A 26,193-nucleotide genomic window follows, 5' to 3' on the forward strand; every position below is an offset into this window, starting at 1 on the left:
TATGAAGAATGTTTATTTTTCATAGACTGGAATCTTAAAATATTCATAATTATACATTACATTCTTATATGATGTAAATTTCATTTACGAAAATGTTTTTATAGGTATACTCGTTATAGAACTGCCTTTTAAATATTTCGCTTTGCGGCAAAATTACGTGATTTTTTTCTCGTGAAGAATGCTTTAAACATGTTTAAACGTAATGATAGCCTACTTTTATGATTTTCGAAAGAGTAATTTTTTTTTAATTGTTGTATAAAATTTACAGTGCTGTTATATTAAAAAGTAGCATTAATCTTTGTAATTTTTTTTAATAATGTTATATTTTCAAACTTTTGTCACTGATATTTTTTGCAATAAAGCAATCAAAATAATATACTTTATTGTATTTCTTACGCATTGCTCATAAAGCTTTTTCCAGTCATTTCTTTGTAAATTTGAAAGCTTTTCAGAATATTTTCTAGTTAAGAAGATATTTTAGAAACATTTTTCTAGATATGTTAAAGAAGTATTTATTATAATTCCAAAGCAAAATATATTCTTTTTTATAAATGTGGTTAAAATACTTCTTCTTCTTCAGCACGACAGCCCTTTACAGGCCTTGGTTGCCTCAACCACACGTTGCAAAAAAATAAAATACACTCGTCACAAAAATATGGTGTGGCTGCAGATGAATTATTATATACAGCAATCTGATTGGAACGAAATTTTGAATCATATGATCATATGAACATGTTAATCGAAGATTTAAATATTCCAAGCTCTGTAGAATAGGATCTATAGAATTCTACACAATTTCTGTAGGATGTACAGTATTCAATCTATATGATTCAATACAATACATTTATAGGATTTACTAACTATTTTAAACAAATTAGATTTGAAATTTTAGCCTTATTGACTAAGATTGTCTGAAACTGCGTTGCAGTTATAACTCCAATACTGTCAATATAAACTCAAATTTTACATTAAAAAAAACACAACATAGTTTTGTTGCATGGCAAAAAAAACATTTTCTACAGATGAAGAAGAAACTGTTTAATGATAAATACAGATTTTTCTGTTTTTAATCATCACAGACGAGATGTGAAAAATCCCCAATTTTTTTCTTCGAATCTCCGTATATCTTTCTTTGTAAATGTAACTGAGTAAAGATGATTTTCATTAAACTGGTTTTCTTTTGCTTTCAACTCTAATTATAAAGGGATATAACTGTTAATTCAAATTCTAGTTTTTTGCCATGAAGTTTTGCTTACGTAAGATAACTTGACTTTTTTTAAAATCATTTTACGATCATTTTCTGTACTTGCTTTTAATTTTCATCAATTATTTCATGGTTTTGAACATCGTGAAAACTTTCTGCTTCTTGATATAATTTTTCGATAAGTTAAATTACTAGAAATTTCTATAACTTTGAGCTAATATAGACTTAAATGCTTTTACTTCAATATGTAAGACTGTTGAAATAGAGACCACTTAAGACTTTTCTTCATTTCCAAACATTAAGGCTGCCAATGCTCAGGAGGCAGAGCTCTCGTCTGTCAATGTGGTCCTCCAGATTTGAATCTAGGCTTTGATTGGTTGCTCTCGGCTTCGTACTTACTACAATACCAACTTTTTTAATCTATAGAGATTTTTTTTTGTTAAAATAACAAGGATTTTTTGTTAAAACAACGGAGTTTTTTCGTTAAAAAAAAACAGAAATTTTTGTTGAAACAACAGAGTTTTCTGTTAAAACTACTTGGTTATTCGTTAAAATAACACTACTTATCTGCTTATAAAACAGGCATTCGTTTTTAAATAACAGTACTTTTCAATCAAATAAATGGTTTCATACTGGCACACCAGCTAACTGTTTTTTTCCGCAAATTTGACAGATTTATTTTACAATGTAATAGTTGTTACTTTGAATAGAATACTTAAGAAAATAACAGTTTATGTAATGAATTACGTTAAGTTGCTTGAATAGAAGATTATAGTACTATTAAAATTTATTACTTTATACATTACTTGGAAAACTGGAAAAAAAAACAAAGGAATTAGTGAAATAAATCAATGGCTGAAAAAATTTTAATTTTTCATTTAAATTAATTTTTCAAAGTAATTAAGAGACTGGAAAACAACTACTAATGAATCACTATATAGTTACACGTAAGTTCTAAATACAATAGTTTATTGACCCACACTGTATCAAATTAAGATAAAAAATATTGGATGTCAGGGTGCTGGTTCTTTTAACTTATGATACACAGAAAGTGCTGGTACTTCATACAGTAATTCCATTCGAAATTTTTTACATGATATTTGGTCATCTGTAAACCTAAATTTGTATAACTAAAAGCGTTGTATTTTAGAAACATTATCAATAATTTAAGGAAGTACAAAAATTTATCGGTTAAAATTTTTTTTTTGTCAATTGTTATGAAAATTTATATTTTTTAAGTTCAAAACAAAATATTTTTAATGTCAGATTTTAAAACTTCCAAGTTTATTAAAGGAAGAATATTTATGAGTAATCACTTCATTTGACCAATTTCATTGCCTTTTGTGCGTAGCAATGTTAAATAAATCATTTCTGATATCATTTCGAGGATACATCCTTTCACAAAGAAAACCTACAAAAATCCAGTTAGTAGATATCATCAGTTATTACTGGCTATGTTAGAGTGCTATTATGAAGAATAAATGTAAGTTATTTCTTAATATGCCTGCCTTGATGAAAAAAGGTAAAATGTTACTTATATTATCTTTCTTACATATCTATGTATACTTTTTTGTCTCATGAACGATAAAAAGGATTATTTTTACTGGGCAAAGGAAGGAATTGTATTGATATTCCTTTATTTTTTATTAATGCGTGCAAAAATACTTTTTTTATAATTTTTTTAAAATTATTTTATAGAAAGGAGCGAAATAGATTTCCTTTAAAAAATAAATTCGCACTTAAATTTAAACTCAATATTTTAAAAAAATGAAGTGGAAGTGGCTATAATGTTTTTTTGAATTATTTTTTCTAGAATGTCTTATAGAATTTTATAATGGACTAATATGATATTTTAATGAGAAAATCGGTTAAGCACATATAGTTGTTAATTTCTCTCTCGAACCATGAAATGAATAATTGGTACTTATACTCTATGAAATCTCCAAAATACTGAGAATATGCTATTAATTTATTCGTCACACCTCCTTCTTAAAAAGAAACGCTCAGTTTCTGTAACTGTTATGAACTTTAGTAAAATTAGTCAACCTAACTGTTAGCGCATACAGGTAACTGCATTTTTTGAGGAAAAGAACCCAGTTTAAATAACTGCATTCAGCAAAATTAGTAAAGTTGTCCGGTAATTTACATAGTTATTGTAACTATAAAATGCTTCCTAACACAATACTGAAGTGTACAGCTTTTACCATGGTGGCTGCAGCATTAGGTTATGGAAAAGGAAGTCCCGGGTTCGAACCCAGATGGCACCAAAGTACATCTATCTCAAATTCTGTCTACATTGGGAAGTAAGTAACTCTCTGATTCCTCTACAGATGAATGGGCAATTACACTTCTTTTCTCTGTTCGCCTTGATTCGGCAATAAAATCGCCCAAGTCTCAAACTACACGAAAACACGAAATGAAGAAAACTTAGCGTAATATATTTTTGCAGTCATTGCATAATCTAGCAATAAAAGTTTTAAATGGTATTGTTTGTACAAATATACTGAACATAGTGCAATATTTGTGATTAAGATATTTTTAAAACCATTTTCTACTTCGTTATTTTAGTAGCACATGCTTTTTATTTATTTATTTTTGTTACATTTAAATTATTTTGCTTTGATTTTGTGTTTATATTATGAGTTAAGTTAAATTTATTACATCTTTACATTACTTGTGAATTTAGTTTCATTCACTATGTCTTTGCATTCCTTTTTAGATTAGTTCAATGAATTATGTATGTACATTACTTATGACTTCAGTTCAATTTATTATATCCTTAAATTACTCATGAGTTTAGTTGTACTCATTATTAATTAACATTACTCAGTTTAGTTCTCATACGACTTTACATTACGTTTGGTTGAAGTTCCATTCATTATGTCTTTATTACTTATGAATTCAGTTAAATTCCTAATGTCTTTATATTAATTATTTTAGTTCATTCCATTACGTCTTTTACACTACTTAAAAATTTAGTTCAATTCATTTTGTGTTAATATTATTTAACTGAAAAATATGAAATAGGGCAAAATATGGCTCCAATCGGACCATGTAACAACGCAATGCAATATATATTCATTAAAATATATAGATAATTGAACTTTCATTTCCCAATTTCCATTTTTTTCTCCGTATTCTTTTCTCAATCCAGATGAGAGTTAAAAGCTGCTTTTCCCAATACAGTTTTTATCTGTTAAATTTTTATATCCTTACGGTACTTATTTTAGTTCAATCCATTATGTTTTTGCACTACTTGAAAATTTAGTTACATTTTGTGGTCTAAAAGTATGTAAGTTTTAACAATTTGTAAACAGGTTAATGATAGCTAAAGAGAAGAAAAAGAAAACTCAACATCTCAAGTCTTGGACACAATTTTTGACGATTTGCCGCACTGTACCAAAAAAAATTGATTTTTTTAGAAGAAGAAAAAATAAGCTTGTTTCGTCGTAAATGCTGTAGGAATATATTATTTTTAACTTGTTTTAGAACTTTGGCTGTGCTTCCTTAAAAGATATCTCTAGGTGTTGGCATATACAGATTTGATTGTCAAATACTAGAATTAAAAAAGAAAGAAACAAGGAGGATGATTAGGAAATAAAGTTGCGTTAAAATGTAAAGGTTTTATAAGATTAAAGTTTATATTCATGTAGATTACATATTTAATAAAACAAAATATTTATTGATATAATACATTTATTGATATAGTGAATTTAGATAGTTAAAACGCACCGAATTGTACATCTCATCTCATGCGATAATCAGATTTTAACGCACACACGTAGCAATGTTTTTGGTTTATAAGGACCTGCCTAAGATATGCTCGCTATAAACAACGAATAAACAATGAATGGAGTCTCTAAACCAGACACATACATTCTCTGAATATGTATACGTTTCTATTTATTCAAAATGATAGAGTGTATTTAAACAGAATGGATTATTGGTTTTGAATGTATTTATAATGTATTTGTGTTTAATTAAAATGGATGACTTCTCAATAAGCTATGTTATTTGTACAAACTAAGTTGTTTAATTTGAGTTTCAGAATAATCAGTCAGTTCATAGAGGGTATAAGGGAAATTCAGGAAGGGGAAGTGATGCAGATGGTGAATACGTAACTTCGACAAACTACACGATTAATGAATCAATCGAATAAAATTATACACATTACACATAACAAATTAATTAGGCTTTGGTTATTATATAAATCTTCATTTTCATGTTCCTAACAATTTATATGAATACTTATTTTAATTAATCCAATCATTCTACATGGTAGATACATTATATATATATATATATATATATATATATATATATATATATATTTATATATATATATATATATATATATATATATATATATATATATATATATATATATATATATATATTATATATATATATATATATATATATATATATATATATATATATATATATATATATATATATATATATATATATATATATATATATATATATATATATATATATATATATATATATTGGTTTTCAGCTCTGGTCGCAATCGCAAAGCATTGAGTTGATATCATTTGTATTTTCTGAATTCAGCCTTAGTGATCGTAATGGTTATTACTACTAAAGCAAATCATTGCCATTTTTAAGACAGTACTTTGAAATACAACGAAACCATTGAAATTATGTTTAGTTTAATGAAATACTATGCAATTTTTTTTTAATTTCAGTATAAAGCGATAATTATGAACGGAATAGTTATTAGTAAGAAATTCAGAATTATGAAAATTGTACATGCTGTCAAGTAAAGTCCTTAATTCATACCTCATATTGTTAAAATGTTTTGAAAATAAAAAAAAAAGTTTATTCCTATATAAGAGAGTTGGGTTTTTTTAAATGAAGTTTATTTTAAATGAGCGTATTAATTTTTTAAATTATACTTTACTCAAGCAATTAAAATATTAAAGCTACATTCATTATTAAACATTTAGTTGGACATCATACATTAGGGGTCTTGCTTTATCTAATTAAAATGTAGTAGTTTTGTACTCTATGCTTGTTTTTGCACTTATATGAATACATTTTTACAATGCAAAAAGATCAAAAGGAGTAGTTGCAGGTGTAAAATCCTAAAAACGTGAATGATGCAATGCAATCCAAATGTTTAAAAACATTTTAGGAAAAAAATATATTTCTTTCTGAAGGAAATGTGTCATGCATAGGAAGAAAAATTATGCAAGGTTGAATCAACATACATTAGGGATTTTATTAATTATAAAATTGAACTATCCTTTGCTAATCCTTGCAAGAAAAAGAAAGGATTAAGCTTAATGCATAATTTAAGTTTTTAAGTAAAAAAAAGTGCATTTGTTTACGTTTATTTTAAGATACAGGTTTCAACTAGTTTGGACAAAATATTTTCTTTAAAAAAAGGGATAATTAAAATTTAATTTTATGTTTTTTAAAGAATCCTCTAATAATTATAAATTTAGAGTAAAGTTTACATATTTATGTATTTTTTTTTAAAAAAGTGTGAATTTGTGCTTAAACATTTACACATTTTTCATGCCACGCTAAAAACTCTTCAACTAATTATTACGTATATTTGTGAATGTATTTTTTTCTAGGTTAATTGTGCGAGTACCTGTGTTTTGAGCAAAATCTTAAAAGGAATTCCAAAAGACAATAAAATAGAACTAAGCACATTGTTTAATATTGAATTTTTAATGAATAATTCTAAATAAAAGAAAATTTATCAAAATCAACGCTCTTCTGAAAATGGATTCAAAATTAAAAAAAAAAGATAATAAAACAACTTGAATTGTAAGAAAATTCAAGGAAAAAAAGTTATAATACGAAATTTTTTTTCCTGGAAATTTCGAATTATTTTGTCTTAATATAATTTATTCACGTTCTTAAAAAAAGGTAAAATCACTCAATACATGACAAAAAACATTTTATTTTTATTTTCAGGAATTTATTTCTGATTTTATCTATTAACATACGGAAAAAAAAATACAAGAACTTAAAGTACAAAATACAAATCTAAAAATCAGAAATCAAAATTTTAAAAGGTTTTTGAAAGCTTAAAATTAAATTCAAAGATGAAAAATATCGAAATTTTTGCTAAAATTTCCAATTTTAACCCATTTGGACACCTTAATAAATTCTTTTAACATATTAAACAACCATATTTGTGTTCGAACTGTATTTTATTAAATTATATACATGCCTATTTGCGTTTTCACGTTTATTTTACCTTTGTTTAATTGCTATACAATTTCGATAAATGGAAATTACTTAAATAAACCGCAGTGCAACCGTAAAACTTTTTACCTTGGGCCGAGATTACCTGGATGGTAAAACGTTGGACTCGTGTTCGTGAGAACAGGAGTTCGAATATGGACAATTGAAGAAATCCCCTCAATCTGTCGATGTCACAATGTCCTTCAAGTTCCCATAGCAAATCCATGTATCTGGGAGTTCTAAATTGGAGATTGATCGCTTTCTGTTTCAGGTTAAAATTATGATCTGTGGATGAATGTATGTATGAATGGATCCGCTAAATAAAAAGGGGTGTGATGTTTGTGTGTAGCTGAAATTGTATTTTTTCTCAAGAGATAGCGCCACTGGAAAATAAGGAACGCACCCTCTACCTTGGTTTCTCAAGCAGAGGCTTGCTGGATTTGGCATGCGGCAATAAAAACAGTAAAAAAAAATTTTACCGCAAATGTACATTAATTTTTAATAATGTCCCTTGCAATCTAAATATTATATTTACGAGTGTAAATTAAAATTCTACATGACTTTCATTGTCTTCAAAACTATAACGAATTTTCTTTTCAGCTAATAAAGTTGCACTTTAAAAAAAATAACAATAGGTGTACAGGTGAGAAGAAATAGCTTGGACAAAATATTAAACCTAGTATTAGTCATAAAAATCTCAAACTTATTTCGGAGGATTTAACGGATCGCAAAAATGTATTAAATTCCAAATCTGAACCATCCAAACTGATAGAAAGTGCATTTTTTTGATTTTACTACAACGCAAGAATCGCTACATCTTGCATTAGGCTTAAAATCAAGATTTTTTGCTTTGTTTGGGCTTGTCTCTTGGAAACAAGGGTTCTTGAAAAAGTGCTAAGACTTTAATTCTTAAAATATTTTTCCTCACATTTTACATTCAAGTGGAAAAATGAATTCTGAAAACATAGTAGGAAAGGGTAGTTTTAGCCGATATATAGCAAAAATCCTGTATCTACATCAAAACTGATGGTAATCACACAGAAAATTTGTAAATTGTTCTTATAATTGGGATTTCACTCTTCTTTCAATTGAAAAATGTGTAAATTGTATTTAAAGAAATTTAATTGGTATAAATAAATTAAACACTAAATTGTGACCGAAATTTAATGAAATAAGACTTCAATACGAGAAGAAAAATTCCGGTAAAATTAACATTATTTATAGTAATAACATTTATAGTTTAAAAAAGCATAATTCCAGTTAATAATACCAAATACGATATTTAATCCCTTCATTTGGCAATTTTTCCGTACATATGGTTTCAGTATATCGGAAAGTCTGGTTTTCGAAATTATTACTTTTATCATCACACATTTAGTGAAACATTCAAAACTGAAAAGTAAATTCATCTGAATAAATTGCTTTTATGTCGTTTTCTAACTTATCATGATAAAATTACCAATTTCGCCACATTTACAAATTTTATCACATATATCACACCATATTTTCTTTTCGATTTTACCAAAATAATTATCAAAGCGCTTTGGTAAAAATTACCAGATCATTTGGTTTTTCAAAGGAGCCAAAAACACGGTAAAGTTTACCACATTCTGTAAGTTTTAACCATTTTTTCTCAGTGAAGAGATATTCTTATAAAAAATGCATATGAGGTGTGATCATCTTTATGAAAAATCGAAGGTGCCTTTGAAAAACCCATATTACTATCTTAAAAGTGACTGTCAATTTGATATCGTTAAAAAAAATCGATAAAAGATTCCCTGTTTGGAAGGTACAAAAAAAAAGAAATCGAAAAAGTAATAAATACGTAAAACTGCTCAAGAGGGCTAGAGCAGGATTTATTTTTGCGTCCCACCGATAACGGATAAAAACCATGCCACATCACTTTTCTCTGTGCAATGACTCTTTCTTGAAAGACATATCCTCAAGATATGGAAATTTTTGAAATCTTCAAGACTCCGTAACTTTGTAGAATTTCTGAAATCAATGGATGTATAAATCTCATTCTCTCTTATTTTCTTTGTCAAATCCCTTTGCTAGCGTGAAATATATTTCATAAGATTTCCTTACATTCATATTTATCAGAAACGCTGACAGCGCATTTTTACGTATGTTATAAATTGCTATCATTCCTACTGCAGGATTTCTAAGGCTGGTTTTTTATTTCATTCCTGTCAAAATATTTCAGTCACTGTAAGTATTTTAGGAATTTAGATAACGCAAGAAAGTGTTTTAATGTTTGTAAAGTGACATAATTTTGTGAAATATTTTCCGATTTGCGCATTCCATGTAAACAGAGTGATTTGTAATGACTTCCCCTAATGTGATTCGAGAGCAGATGCCAAAAATAATGTTAAAAAAACACGCATTGGGGACCATGTAATACTATTTAGACTTTTAATTCTCAAGGTCATCAAAATATAACGAATCATCTCTGAGAGTCGTGGTGAATCAGGGAATAGAGTGCTAACTTTCCAATGAAGGGATCCTATGCTCAAACCCCAGTGATGACTGGTCTATACAAATTCCTAATCCAGCTCAATTCCACAGTGCTGACGTAAATTTTTAGTGGTAGACCGATCATGGGTTAGAATCCCCTTGCTGTTTGAGATTTTAATGGGTTTTCTCTCCATGTAACGCAAATGCAAGATAGTTCAATCAAAAAGTCCTCTCGAAAGCGAATTTCTACAAATACTTGATCCAGGAGTTCCCGTGTCTTTTAATATGAGTTCAAATTTACTAGGATACTCAGTTAAACATTGGTTGACGTTAAGCTCCAAATTATATCAGCTGTTCAACGACGGTTATAAAATAAAATAAAAGCAGTACTGAAAAAAGTGGCATTTAAAACATAAAAATCAGTTGAATTGTCTACTAAAGCAGCGATGGCGTGAAAGTGACCAAAAAACCAAATATTTCAGTTTTTCTTTTCATTAGACATTGAATTGTAAACTTAAAACACAATTGAAAACGAATCTCACTTTTAAGTCATACATCTATTTTTAAAATTAAGTTACGCTGCATAAAATTTACAACAGTATAAAAATAAATCAGTTTAAACTTTTTTTATTGCATTTAAATAAATATTTTAGCTTTTTACTATTTACAGAAATAAAACACGTCTTAAGTATTTATTTAACAGGAATGACAAAACGTTTACTTCGGCAAAAAAATTAATTGACATTTACGAGGTTCAAATCATGCTTTTAAATGATTGGTTCACATGCTGTAGTATTTAACCTTCCTAGATTACGTATACGGATTAAAAGCAAACAAATTTTAAGTTAATATAAGAATCATAATAGATAAGTTCTTTAACTGGACTTAATAATGGAGGCATATTACGTAGAAAGGTCCGTTATTTTCATCTTATTTTAAACACGGTAAAAATATCTGGAAAAACTATCGTACTGTATGGCAATGTTTCTGATAAACAAGAACGATAACTTTGGATTACAAGTCCAAAATACAGCGTTTTAACCCTTTATTTGGTCATATTTTATCGTTAATTTAACCAAAATCATTATCAAATCATTTATGCAAAAATAACCGAGTGCTTTGGTTTTCCCATAGAACCAGAAGCAAGGTAAATTTTACCATATTTTGTTTCTTAGTAAACTTGTGCACCTGTAGTTTATTTTAGCTGCCAAATATAGGGCACGAAAAATAAAACATGAGGAAAAACTATATACATCTTAAAAATTGTGTCTCCATATTACGATCTCTGTATGTTTTCACCATTTATATATGGATTTTACATTAAAATTTTACAAATGTTTTTAATCTTTCTTAGTGGTTGGATAAATTTCTAAGAAATTTCAGCCATTAAAAAAATAAATATTTTTGTCTTTTCAACTGAGAGCTCTAAAGACAATTCTGACACCAGAAGACAAATAACAGGAGAACGAAAAATAATGTGAAAATGACAGAAAAAAAAGTTCTATGGAACCATTAAGTCACACACAAGCATATTAGTAGCATTCCCTAAAACACTTAGAGGAGAAAACAGGGCAGGGCTCAAAGTCCATGACATCCAAGTAACAAAAAAGTCGTATTTTTAAAACTCTATTTTAAAGGAAGTATTTGAAGGATTCCGGTCAAATTTGTATCATGCTTTTTATAATTGCATTCTTTAAAATGAAGTAGAAATTTGTATAATTTGCAATACAAAATGTTTTTACTCATTATTAAAGGTAATATTTACTAAAAGTTAAATTTTGCATTCAATTACCTTTGGAAAAATGAACTTTACAGTTATGTGCAAAATATTTCAAATTCGCTTAAAAAGTTCTTGAGTTATTCTTCAGTACGCAGAAAGTAAAATTAACATTGAAGAGTCCAAACATTGAATCAGACCTTCTAGACCATGTTTACGAGATTGCCAGAATCTAATTCCATCAAAAAAGGCTACGTTTTTTTCATAGAAAGTACATTTTTTCATCTTATTTTGTAACTTAAAATATGCACTAATTAATTAATATATTTGAGGTCACCTTTTCGAAGTTTTATAATTGAGTCTTAGAATGTGAAGATCAGATCATTAGATCAAAGGTTAATTAATATGGGTTTTTTTGTACACTGTACACTTATAGTGTACTACTTATGCCCAGTGACACGGACCAGTAGCAAAACTATATTATGCTATGGGCTTCAGAAGTTTTTCTCTGTGCATTAAGGTACCACCCGGTAAAGGTTAAAACAAATAATTATATCAAAACATTACGATACATTTTTGACAAGGTCGCCTGAAATATTTATTACACTTAGTTATAGCTAAATAAATATTTCGAGCTACTTAAATAGTGTAAAGAAAATATATTTATTCAAGTTATTGTAGTTTTCAAATTAACCCATTTCAAGACATAATTCCTTTGACTAAAGGAGCTTTTGCCACTTAGACAATCCGTAACAAGAATATATTTCAGCAATTGAGCTAGTTCGGTATTGAGTAATTTAATTAAACTTCTAGTTTCCTGTGAATTATATACGTTTGTGATACGTTTGTGATAATCAATGCGTGTAAAATGTGAGAGTTTCGTCTGAAAACAGAATGCAAGATAAATTCAACTGAGCTGATTAATATGCGTTGCTATCGGGAAAATTTAATCAAACGACACTCTACAAAAAGTAAACCATTCTGATTTTAATTAAAATTCATATATTTTACAGAATTAGTTACGCTGTTAGAATTTTCATTTTAAAATTACGGTAATATAACCGTCAGCAGTCTGTCCATTCAATTAACAGTAAATTTTGCAAAACAAAACATTTTTTACATTTATTGTTTTGGAACCGTTTACAACTCGTATGGTTTTAAGACCATGAAAAAAAAACTACAAGTTGTTTTCTTAAAATTATTTACAACTACCACGTTTCAAAAACCGAAAAAGGGAATTTATCTGAGCATAAGAGTTAGGCTTTTTGTTAAGCAATAGGCACTAAGAGTGACAAGGACACTGGAAAGAATTCATTTATTGAAGGCAATGGAGGAAATAGTGTGGTGTCAAAGCTAGGTTTTAAACCGCAATTCTGTCGGTTATGAGACTTACAGCTTAGCACAATCGGCTATAATATGTACTTAGCTGCTAAGAACTAAGTAACTTCATTAGCTGGGCTAAGTTGGTATGATAAAATTCTGGTTCCATAACTGAATTAGGTGAAAGCAGTTATTAAGCGACTTTTCCCTCAGTCAACAGTTTGAATACTATCTTATTTATGGTTATTTTGGCTGTTTTGTCCAAATATGATAAAATAATAATTTAATAAATTGTTATTTCAAAATTATTTCTGAGAAATTTCTAACAGTGTATTGTGGAAATTAAATATGATGTAACGGCAAATATAAAGCTAGTTTGCTATCATTAAAATCCTGCTATATTGGACAAAAATTTAATTATTTAATGTTAAGGTGTAATATAAGCTGATAATGTTAACATATGCCGGAAACAATGGTTAATTGAAAATATAGTATATTTAATGAAAAAAAGCACTGGCAGTACTTAGAAACAAACATATTAATGTGAGCCACATTTTCAGAAAACGAAATTTTATGCGTAATTTTTTTTAAATTAATGGAACTACTCGACAAAATTTTTAAAAATAAACATAGTACAGAACCTCAATATAAAACCTCAATTTTTACAGTTTAAATCCTAGAATTTGTTTTTAAACCGGGATTTACAGACATAAGTTAAGAAGCTTTCTAACTTTTTATCGACCTATTTTTAAGTCTATTTTTTTCTTAAAGTTAATAAATTAATCTTTTGAATATCTTTCAGCTTCAGAAATATGCTACGAATATTATTTTTGTTTATAATATATACATAATTTTAGAAAATCCACTGTCAATTTGAAGCAAAATCAATTAACCTAATTTTCGCACTTGTAGAACCTGTTTAATATTAAATTTCTCCAATAAATTCAGTACGGTATCGTAAGTTTTTTATTGAATTAAAAATATTTTTTTTTACTAATAATACTTTTCGGAGATGTTGCAATTCTTTTAGAATAAATTAATTTTTAGATTAGATGCATAACTTATTTCATTGCTGTCACAACTTTTGCACAATTTAGCAACTTCTGTTGCATCAACCTCTAACTTTTAACTTTTTACTTTGTCTTAATTACGAGCTTGATTGATTACAGAGCAATTTTATTAACGTCATTAAAATATGATGTGGTTTCGTAAAGAAGACTTGATCATTATAGCTCAAGAACTTGACAAGATAAATGAATTTTTTTTTCTTTTTTGCCACTTCAAAGAAATTTCTTTACAAGAAGATAAAACTAATGAATGTATTCTCACTAAGCAGGTGTCGTACACTATGTCAAGAAGAGATTCGCGTAATTAGCCAATTTTTAAATGATTCTTAGAGGCAATGTTTTATTTTAAATTTAAAGTTTGTTTTAAAGTATATTTTTTGCTGCATTCTTAACGATTACCACTTATATATCTATGCGCATTTTTTCTTCTGTACAAAATATGTATTATGTTTTTTTAAGTAAATAGCACTATTATTACAAATATTATAATTTAGGAAGTATTAGGAAGCATTGTTACTAAGTATTTGACAAACACCGAAAAGTTTTGTAATTTTCCGAACATGAATAACTTCTAAAAGAAAGCATATTTAGCACAAACGTCAGCAGTTTATTTCGACTTCATATTTCATATATGCGTTTCCAATATAACAAAATTTTTAAGATATCTATTTATGCATATAAAATAAACTTGTTTACCAGAATCGACAGAGCAGTTAAAACAGAGCAGTTTACGTAAATTTTATTTAGTTTTATAATTTGATCATTTTATTACACCATTTTATTTTATTAACATTTTCGTTTCTGCGAGAAATGTAAAGTGAACTTTACAAAAATTAAAAATTTTTTTTAAGGTTTATTTTACTTTTGTTCGAGGTGCTACGGTTGATTCATGCTTTATTGGAAAATGGCAACAAAATAAACCTTAAGAATTTTTTAATCATTCGTACGCAGTATAGGAATTACAAATTATTAATTCTACATAATTTCTTCATTTCTTTCCAATTCCTATGATTTAAAAGCGTTTTTATTTTTAATGCATTATTACAATTAAAATTATGGTTGAAATATAAAATAAATTATTAAATTTTGCTTAGCGATTGATCAAAACTTGTATTTGTATTTATAATGAATTTTCATGTAACTTCTACTTCCCGGTTAAACTTTTTGGAAAAAAAAGTTCTAACTCGGTGTTATGCCAACATTTCATTAATTAATTCAAAAAATTTTATCATTCAGCAATTATTATTAAGATTTTTAGAATGGCATTATGTTTTGATTATAAAACATAATGTCAATCTAAAAATCTCAATAATTACTAAAATGACTGTAGTCATAAGACTGTGAAAAATATAAAATGACAAATATTGTATTTTCGAATTTGCTTAAAGAGAGAAATTTCTATTTTTATCGACTGCAAAATTTGGAATATGGCATGTTTTTTTCCCGTAAGTATAACTTGTCCTGTAAATTTTACTTCAAGGAAATGCTTATTTTTTTCCTTCAATTTTCTACCACGTAACACTTTTTTTTACCTGATGATGGTTCTGCTGTTTTTACTTCCGTTTTTTAACTTCAAATGCTGCTGAAAAAAACTACTTTTTTCTGGAAGTTATTGATTTTCATTTACCTATTCTCAAAATGTTGGACATATATTGTACACTTAGAAAAAAAAATTTGAAACACGTATATTTTTTGGAGAACTCACTTTAAAATATAAAATAAAAGTAAGAAAGTAGCCACTTCATCTCTGCTTTGAAATGTGCTCGGAGTTAAATCTGTTTTTTTTTTTCAATTTTTCCAAGTTTCTGAAAGTCATTGACTTTGTTTGTTGGGAAAGAAATGTATTCTTTTTCCTTACTTCCAAAAAAAAAGTAAATTGAATAGGAAAAGTTTCAAAGGAGAGAAATAGCCTTGCATTTTAAACAAAATTGAAGTAAAACAAAAATTTTAAATAAAAACTCTTGATATAACATACGACAGTGTAATTTGGAAAGGTAAAAATATTAGGATTTGTTTTTAATTTTTAGTGAAATGTAATTTAAAGATGCTATACAAAAAAAGATAATCTAATACTAGAGAATTTGACTCAATGATAGACCGCATAACCTGTACTTTAAGACAACTTTAAGTAATGTTTACCGCATGATTTTGTGATATATATATATATATATATATCACAAAATCATGCGGTAAACATTATTTAAAGTTGTCTAATGTGCGATCTATTTCTAATTTGCAATAAAAAATAAGAATTTAGAAGTAAAAGAAAAATTGAATTAACAATATATTCTTATAAATTGTGGTTGTAATTAAATTTCACATTACTAAATATTATATTACAACAAGGCACTGAGCTATATTAACTATTAAACTATTTTAAATGCAAAACTATTTTAAATACAAAACTATTTTAAATGCAAAACTATTTTAAATACAAAACTATTTTAAATGCAAAACTATTTTAAATACAAAACTATTTTAAATGCAAAACTATTTTAAATACAAAACTATTTTAAAAAATTTTTTTGTTGTTCAAACTGCAGTAGAAATACTGAATGTCTTTAATGCATTCAATATATTCATTTTCAAATCCTCATTTTTAATAACCAGTAATGTATTTTTTCTATAGTTCTCTGGACCCAGAAAACGATTAAGAAAAACGTTCCATTAATCATACTTAAACGGTAATTCATGAACTACAAAAACGAGTATTTCAACTACATTTTATTTCGTAGAACAAAACACAAAAATCAGTTTGACTTTTTTCTCTTCTGTTTGGAATGATAAATTGCTCCTTTTAGTGACTTGATGAATATTCTTATCTAAAAACTTGGTTATTGAATAGGAACTACATTTTAGCATTTTAGATTACTTTGGAATTATTGATTTTTTTATTTTTGAGTTCTCTTTAAATCAAATTCTGAAATACTCATTTTTTTAAAGTCTAGAATAGAAATAATTGAATTATTTGAATTTAGTTTTAAATAAATGCTCAACAATAAAGATTCGATCCAACTTCGATCCAATTATACACAAACAATAATGTATTTTTAAACTGATCAGACTGATTGGTGTGTTTAGAATAGTACTTTTAATGAGTTTAGTCGCTCAAAGGGAAAAATTATAAAATCACCGTACTGTATGATAATACCATTTCTGGTGAAAAAAGAGAAGAAAATAGAATTCTGGTTGATAATACCTAAATGTATGGTATTTAACCAAAGGATTTTGTAATTTTCCCGCTCATATAGTAAAGATTTTGCTGGAATTTCTGGTTTCAAAATAAAAATTCTTTAAACCACACATTCATTTAAAAAATATATAACTATAAAGTAAATTTAACCAAATAAATGGTTCGTTCACCATAATCGAAAGTTTCATAATAAAATTGCCAAATTTCACCACATTTATTAATTTTTATCACATAGTAAAGACCATATTTTGTTGTTAATTTTAACAATATCCTTAACAAAGTACTTCGGTAAAAATATACGAGCTTTTTGGTGTTCTAATAGAACTAGAAGCACAGTAAATTTTACCTTGTAATTTATCCGGGTTATAATATTCTGATAGTTTTGACTATATTTTTTTCCTCAGAGCGAGAATCAAGTCACCGGGCAAAATTATGATTGTTTGATTGATCTGCAATTTCTCTAATTGTGTTTCCGTGGTTCCTGTTCAAAATACGTATCATGGCTTTTTTAATTTCGCTTAATTCTTAAAAATATATTCAATCATCTAATTCTTTTTTATGTGGACAAAAAAAAATACGGAGATAAATTTAAAAATTAGATATTCATTTCAAAACCGCATGCATATAAGCATAAAATTTCAAGTCCATTAAAGGTTTGCAGTTGTCATATTTTTATTTTAATCATTCGCCAAATTATTTTTAAGTCAGCATATTTTCATAAAACTGACTTGATTTTCAATAGCTCACCAAATAATAGATCCCCCTTTTAGGAATGCGATGCGACTGCATTACCTGCACTCCTCAATTAAACTTTAATACAACAGTTTGCAAAGATTTTTCGAACGTCATACACTGTTTTTTTATTTATTTACCTATTTATTTATTTGATGTGTTGTTCTTATCATTCCTTTCCTAATTTAGAAATTTTACTTTTAACTATATATTTATGCTTAAGAAAAGAAATTTGTAACTGTATATCGTTATGGAGGCTATATATTATTTTTTTTTAAAAACTAAAAAGTTAAACTCAGTGGCACTACAGCCCACAGAGGGCCAAGACCTACTGTGCCCATCTCAGTTTTCTTGACCTTTGGCTCTGAGGTGCAGGAGCAGATGTTCCGGTTAGGTGGTCAGCCGAACGCGAACCTCCCAGTGTTTAGTTCCCAAGCATGCTTGGTAGTAATTTATCGACCCACTGAAGAGATGAAAGGCTGTGTCAACCTTTCCCGGCCCGACGATCTAACCCAGGACCTGTGGGACGGGAGCTCGAAGCTCTACCACTCATCCACCAGGCGTCATACTATTTTTTTAACACATATTAAATGGATAAAGTTCCGTGGCATTCTTACTAATTAAGCCATCGTTATGTTTAAAGGCATAAAATCTTACAAGCGGATAAAAATGCTTGTAATATTCTGAAACTTCAATAATTTTTAATTGATTTAGCTTTCAAATTTATAATATTTCTTTATGCGCATAATTTATTGCAAATTCACATTTTCAACCAAGTTTAAGTAAAGTTATTAGTACATGACAATGAGCTTTTAATTTATTGAACATTTAAGAGAATCAATCACCTTATTTATTTTCGAACTAATCAATATGAAAAAATAAAACATACAGGAATAAATGGTGAATTTATTTAAATGTATGAAATTCATTTCTTTCCTTACAAAAAACACGTCTAAATATTATATTTCTTTAAATCAAACAAGTGCTCTAAAATATATTGTAGGCCATTGCATTCCCATACAAAGGGCGGCATCCATTAAAGAAGAAATGCCGAAACAAATTTGGCATCGTTCGTCGGGCACGTCAGGCCTGTAAATTCCAGCAACTGACTCGTACTCAAGTAGATGTCATTTCCATCCCATTTTTCCAAAAATGTCGTAGAACGGTAGATGGAACGTTTCCAAAGGCGTGGAATAGCACTCGGGAGGGTCATTTTGTTCTATTCTTGCCATCAGTTGGGGAAACATTAGTTTGAGATATCTTTTCCAAAAATATTTTCCTGATGTTTGCGAAAAGGAACAAACTTTGTTAGGGGTGGCTCCCCCGGTACTAAGGGAATATTCAGAGCTATTAGAATTCGATAATAGAATCTCGGTGTAATGCGTTTTTAAATGGCGGTTATTCTAATTATCCTTGGTAAAATCAATCTGAGCTTACACGTGCAGGCGTAAGCAAAAATCTACCTTTTGTATTCCAAATAAATTTCCTATACTATTTCGAAGACTTATTTTGACATGATTGCTAATAGAATTTTTTATTATTATTGTATTTATTATTATAGTATTTATTATTATTGTATTTATTATTATTGTATTTATTATTATTGTATTTATTATTATTGTATTTATTATTATTGAACTTGTTATTATTTTTTATTACTATGTTCTTTTGTAATACAAATTTACGTTCAATGACTATGAATAAATAATTCAGCTTAAAGGATGTTAACTTCAAAACTTTTTAGGAGCGTTAAAATAAATTATTGAAAAATAATCACTCGAATTAGGAAAAAACAAACTTTTATTTTCTTTCCAAGCGTGATTTATTTATGTTTCAATAATACACTAGCATTTTAATCAAAGCTACAAATGACTACAATATTAAAACTATTTTAAATATTATAATATTTTTACATATTTGCGTGTATAAAAGAAAAATGGGAAAATAAAAAATAAGCGGATTTAAAGCTTCAAGTTAAAATCCTGGCATAAAGAACTCTGACATATTTATTAAGAAATGAATAAACAGGATATAATTGAATAAAATAAAAGTTTAAGAGATACATTTTTTAAATGATTTAATGATAAAAATACTAAGTCTATTTCAGTCAAACCACAATACAAAAAAAAAGCTCGCAGTTAGGAAAAAATTTTTTTGAAAACATCGATACCTGTTTCATTCATGGTGAAACTGAAGATGATAGTTTAACCCTTTAACTATGATGCTTCTACAGTGTCCTTACATTTTTTTGAAGCTCTAATATCAAGCAAAAATATATTTTGGTATTTTTTAATAATAAAAAAGGCAGTCTAATGTTCACTAAAAAATTCTGTTAGATTATCGGAATTGTATTTGCACTTCAATATAAAATCGAAATAAGTAGCTTAATTTTATTTTCTTTCCATATTCAAAAAATTACCAATAATTGTTTTGGTAAGTTAAAGGAAGCTCAATAAGGAATTATTGTTTCTCTTAGATCTAAATAGCACAAAATAAGAGCAAATGATTGAAAATTATTATTTGGAAGATTTTGCATTTGACCCAGCAAAAGACATCTGTATTTCATGTCCATAAATTATTAAAATGCTAAATTTAATATTTTTCACTTATTTTGACCAAATACCAAATAATGGAAGAAAAGTACGCTTAATAAAAAATGAGACAAACTGTTAAAATTCTTCCAAGTTTGATCAAAAAAGTAAACTGGTTGTAAAGTATTTTTATCCAACTTTCCCCCTGAAATTTGCCGTAATCAAATAGTATTTTCCTTTTTTTTCTAATTTAAATATTAAACCTCAGCTTCTAATAAATATACATTTTTGACTTCATGCGATATTGATTTTGAAGAAAATCTGTAAAGACAGTTAATACAGAAAGCATTGTGTTGTTGAAAGTTTGCGTTTAAGAATCAAATGCATAAAAGGAAAAATTCAATGTATATATATAAAAAAAAATACTTTCAAATAAGATTTTTTCATCTATCAAAACAGTTTTCTTTACTTTCACCACAATAAAAAAACATAATTTGATTTAAAATTTTTGATTTCGAAGCCGGAAATTTCCACTCAGCAATTGTCAAATTCGATACCGACTTCGCTGACGATATGCCGTTATAAAATCTTTTAAAATTACCGATAAATGCTCAAGACGTCTGATTTCCCTGTTGATTCCATCTTGACAACCTTATTCATTAGGTAAATCAATTGCTTCCTAGTTCAATGTGGACAAAGTAGACAAGAAGGATTTAGAAAGTATTTGTAAAGGGCAGTTATTACGGATCACCTTGCATTGATGAAAGTCTGCTATTAAAAATAGGCAATGAACATATAATGAATTTTTACGTTTAATGAGACTTGTTCATGTATAAAAATATTTTTGCGTTACATTTACATGTATATAAAAGATTTTGAACCTTTGATTTCGAAATCTTTTTCCAATATTTGTAAAATTCCATAATGATAACGTGGAAGATATGCTATTTTAAAACTTTTTAAAAATTTTCAACAAAGGTTTAAATCCTCTCAGTTTCCTGTAAATTCCACCTTGGCAGCTACGTAATCTTGGCAGCTAATTCGCTACGTAAATCGATTCCTTCCTAGTGCAACACGGACAAAGTATACGACAAGTATTCTGAAAAAATCTGTAAAGGGCAATTATTACGGAACAGCCTCCAAAAATGATAGATAGCGTTTAAAAATTCACAATGCATATCAAGATTTTTTTATTTTTAAATAAGATGTATTCATCAATATATATATAAAAAAATTTTTAACTTTACATCCATATAAAATGTGATTTGATTTTGAATCTTTGATTTCGAAACAGAAAATTTATCAAATTCGATACCGATTCCGCTAAAGATATGCCGTTTTAAAACCTTTTAAAATTATCAATAAGAGTTCAAGACCTCTCAGTTCCCTGTCGATTTCACCTTGACAGCCCTGATTCGCTAGGTAAATCGATTACTTCCTAGTGCAACGCGGACAAAGTAGGTGGTTTCCATTTCCTTCCTTTTTCTTTCGTGCCTCGTTTCTCGGATAATGGCTTTCCCCCAATACATTTCCACGTTCCGGACTCAACGTAAAAATGTCCGGAAATGAGTGCTTTAAGCTCACTTTTGCCAGGTCAAAATCGAAGTTTTCCATTCTTATTCTCGTTCACTATGGTTTGAATAAAAACTTTCGGAAGTTTCTCAACTTCATCTTTAAAAGACGAAAGAAGTTATTTTTTTGTCATATAATTTTTATGCAATGCTTGGTCTTGTTATTCAAAACTTAAAGTATTAAGAATGGAAATATTTTTCCAATAACAAATGTATTTCCCGGATGTAAAGTAAAGTATTTAAGTATTTGCGTTGTGATACTAATATGTTTGTTGTTGCAGTTTCATTAATTCCTTTATTGCTTGCAATTACATGGCGGAAAATTATGTTACATTTAAACACTTATGAAAGAAACAAAATGCTTTGCATGAATTAGATAAAAAAAAATAGAATGAAACTAATTCATTCTTTTATTTTAATTTCATTCTTTTGTTTATGTTTATTAAAATATTCTTTTGTTTTATCCATTCTGTTCAATGTCTAAACGGGTTTGGATTTGCATTATCAGTTTCTGTCTGATTTAATTTTTCTATAGGAGATAACACAAAACTCATAAAGATTTACCTTTAGCTATCTTTATAACTTTATACCTAAATAAAAAATACCTCCTATACCAAGAAAATAACTTATAACTATACTCTTAAACAAAAAAGAAATAAAAAATAAAATAAAATTCGATTTAAATATCTAGGGTGAATTTGTATTTTAAAATCTTAAAGATTTTGCCTCATGCTCTGAACCACATAACCCACTGCACCATTTCATTCCAAATTAAGTTATTTAGATTTCAGTTTTCAATGCATCAAATCACAAGATTAGTTCTTTTGAAGTTATTTTTTGTATCTATGAAAATTGATGGAAAAAAATGTGGATTTCTAAGTTGGATGATAAACTAATATAAATAATTTCAAAACGCACAAGAACCATCATTAGACTAGGATATGATGATGGAGTTCATTCATGCTCTGCAAAAATATGTACTATGTATTCATACTCTGTAAAATATGTAATATTCAAAAATATATACTCTCAAAATATTCTTCGTATTTAAAAAAAAATATTTCATGAAATGATTCCGTACGAGAAATTCACCAAAAGTAAGAAATAACTATTTTTCGTTATTTGAGAGTAAATATTTCGTCAAAATCATTGAACATGATGAAACATGTTAATTAACAAAGTTTATTGTACAAGAATAAATGAAATAATGCTAAATGAGTACTCTTAGCCACAGCGAAAACATTTAAGAGAGAAACATGCTTGTCAAGTGAGCGTAGTAAGCCTTGTACAGTCCTGCTGTATGACGCTAACGATTTTAAAATCAGATATAAAATAAGCTCATGAAATCCAATAGTTGTCTCAGATAAAACATGAGATTTGATACAATTTTGTTGAATATTTGAAATTTCCCTTTTCGTGCTTTGTATCAAAATAATTATCAAAAAAGGAGGAAAATTTTTGGCAAGGATAATTCAAATGTAAAAAATTAAAGACTCTTATTTCTCCGAGTACGCGGAAGCAATTTGTCATCTAGTCAATGCTTCTAGTCACAATAGTTGAGTGGTTAAAAGCACTAAGTTTTCATTTAAAGAACAGGGGTTCAATCCTTGTAGGCGGCTTGCAGCCCATCCAGATATAAAGCAATGTGTATCATCTTCTCTGGGATGTAAAAGCGGCATTGTGCGCTATAATAACCTCATTTTTCAATCTTGTAGTCATTCAAAACTGTAAAGAGAATACATTACTTTTTATTTTTGATTTCAGTATTTGTTTTTCTGTTATTCTCTCTCCCCAAATCAACCTTATTTCTCTTTGAGTTCTGTAAGACATTTAAAAAAAACAAAATCGATTTAAATCATTATGAACATTTTGATATCGGTTTTTAAATTATCTATTTTACTGAATTATCCATTTTATTAATTTTTCTCACCCAGTTATCTCTTTTGGTGCTTGATAAAAAAAATCTAAGGAAAAGAAAAGAGAAGTCTGACAGACAACAAATGCATTCGAGGGGATACAAACAATTACTTTTGTCCAAAGTAATTACAAGGCTTACACAAGGAATGCAATTCCTGGAACTATGCTAAAAAAACTGATAAACTTTTTTTGTCAGCAAAGCGTGTTATTGAAAGGATAAAGGAAATTAAGTCAGTATTTTACTGCACTGCAAGATAATGTGCTCAGATCATTTGAGATTCTGTGTTAAATGAGTATGTGAAACTTTTGAATTTGAATTACATGCAAAAAAAATGTTGGGTGTTGAAAAATATGAATTGCAACGCCGCAAACAATTAAGCAATTTAATCAACAATTTTATATATATATATATATATATATATATATATATATATATATATATATATATATATATATATATATATATATATATATATATATATACAAGAAAACACGAAGAAAGTTAAGAAAAACAATAAGTTTCATTTATAGCGCACAAGCTGCAAGTAAACAGAACTCATTAGATAAGTTCAAAATGAAGATAAACAAAGGAAAATTATAGACATATGGAAAAAAAAGGGGGGGGGGCTAATAATAATTGAAAAAAATAACAAACAACTGATGAAATAAATTTAAAAAAAGGATGAAATTTTATTCAAAAAAACCGGCAGAAAAAAGATATAATCCTTTCATCAGCCCACACGATTATATTCGCAAAAAAGAGTGAGATATTGTATCAATATAGCCAAATCAAAATATATTAATACAATAGGGTGAGGAACACTCAAAAAATTTTTTCACAAAAATTACAACAAATAAAATAGAACACAATAAGTAAAAATAACATGTAAAAACAGAAAGTAAAATAAAATGAAAAGTAATAACAGTATAAAAAGCGAGTAGCGAAATCGGATGTACTTACATGAACGGGAAATTTTTCAAGAATGATTTAAAAATGTTTTCGCAAACATACATACATATACATATATACATAAATACATACATACATATATATAAATATATATAAATATATATATGTGTGTGTGTGCGTGTGTGCGTGCGCACAATCTTAATGAATAAAGATGAACTATCAAGATTTTTTGAAATCCTATAGATACCCTTTTCTAAAAGTTAACATTGCAAAAGATTATTACCAATATGATCAGAAGCGCTTGCTTCTGAAATTAGCTTGCATATTTATTAAGTATTGTGTCAGAGTGAGAAACTATTCCTTACGACTCAAGACAAACTTTTCAATAAGAATAAAAAATAAAAATATCCTTGTTTATGCATGGCATTTCATTTACTTTTATTCCAAATATTGAAAATACTTAGAAGTTTTACTAGAAAAAAATTAAACCTTTTTTTTGGTTGGGTAGTACTTTGTCGAAGTAATGGCGGCTCGCTTGTCTTGCTGTCAACTTGACAGCGGTAGAAATGTTGGAATTTTAAATGCTATTTTTTCATTGAAATAACTGAAACTAATTTCGAATAACCATGAATTTCTAAAAGGTAAGCGAACTTTATTTGAAAAGTACTATTTATTCTAAAAGTATACTCGCTTGTCTTGCCGTCAACTTGACAGCGGTAGAAAGGTTGGAATTTTAAATGCTACTTTTTCATTGAAATAACTGAAAGTAATTTCGAATAACCATGAATTACTAAAAGGTAAGCAAACTTTATTTGAAAAGTACTATTGATTTTAAAAGTATACTCGCTTGTCTTGCCGTCAACTTGACAGCGGTAGAAAGGTTAGAATTTTAAATGCTCTTTTTTCATTGAAATAACTGAAAGTAATTTCGAATAACCATGAATTTCTAAAAGGTAAGTAAACTTTATTTGAAAGGTACTATTGATTTCAAAAGTATACTCGCTTGTCTTGCCGTCAACTTGACAGCGGCAGAAAGGTTGGAATTTTAAATGCTATTTTTTCATTGAAATAACTTAAAGTAATTTCGAAAAGCCATGAATTTCTAAAAGGTAAGCAAACTTTATTTGAAAAGTACTATTGATTTTGCTGAATTCGTTTAATTAACGCAAACTTCAGTGGGATTGTCTGAGAATCATGCCTGTAAAACATAGCTGCTCCCTTATGCAACCATGTCCACTTTCATTTATGAATGACGTATGCTTATGGTATGTTTTTGTTAGTTGCCGTATCTACCACAATATATGTTCGTCACATTATGCAGAACATTAAATTAAAGTGTCCCTCCA

Source organism: Parasteatoda tepidariorum, chromosome 8, assembly GCF_982258835.1.
Source record: "Parasteatoda tepidariorum strain Cologne lab strain chromosome 8, Ptep-v5.0, whole genome shotgun sequence".
Lineage (NCBI taxonomy): Eukaryota > Metazoa > Arthropoda > Arachnida > Araneae > Theridiidae > Parasteatoda > Parasteatoda tepidariorum.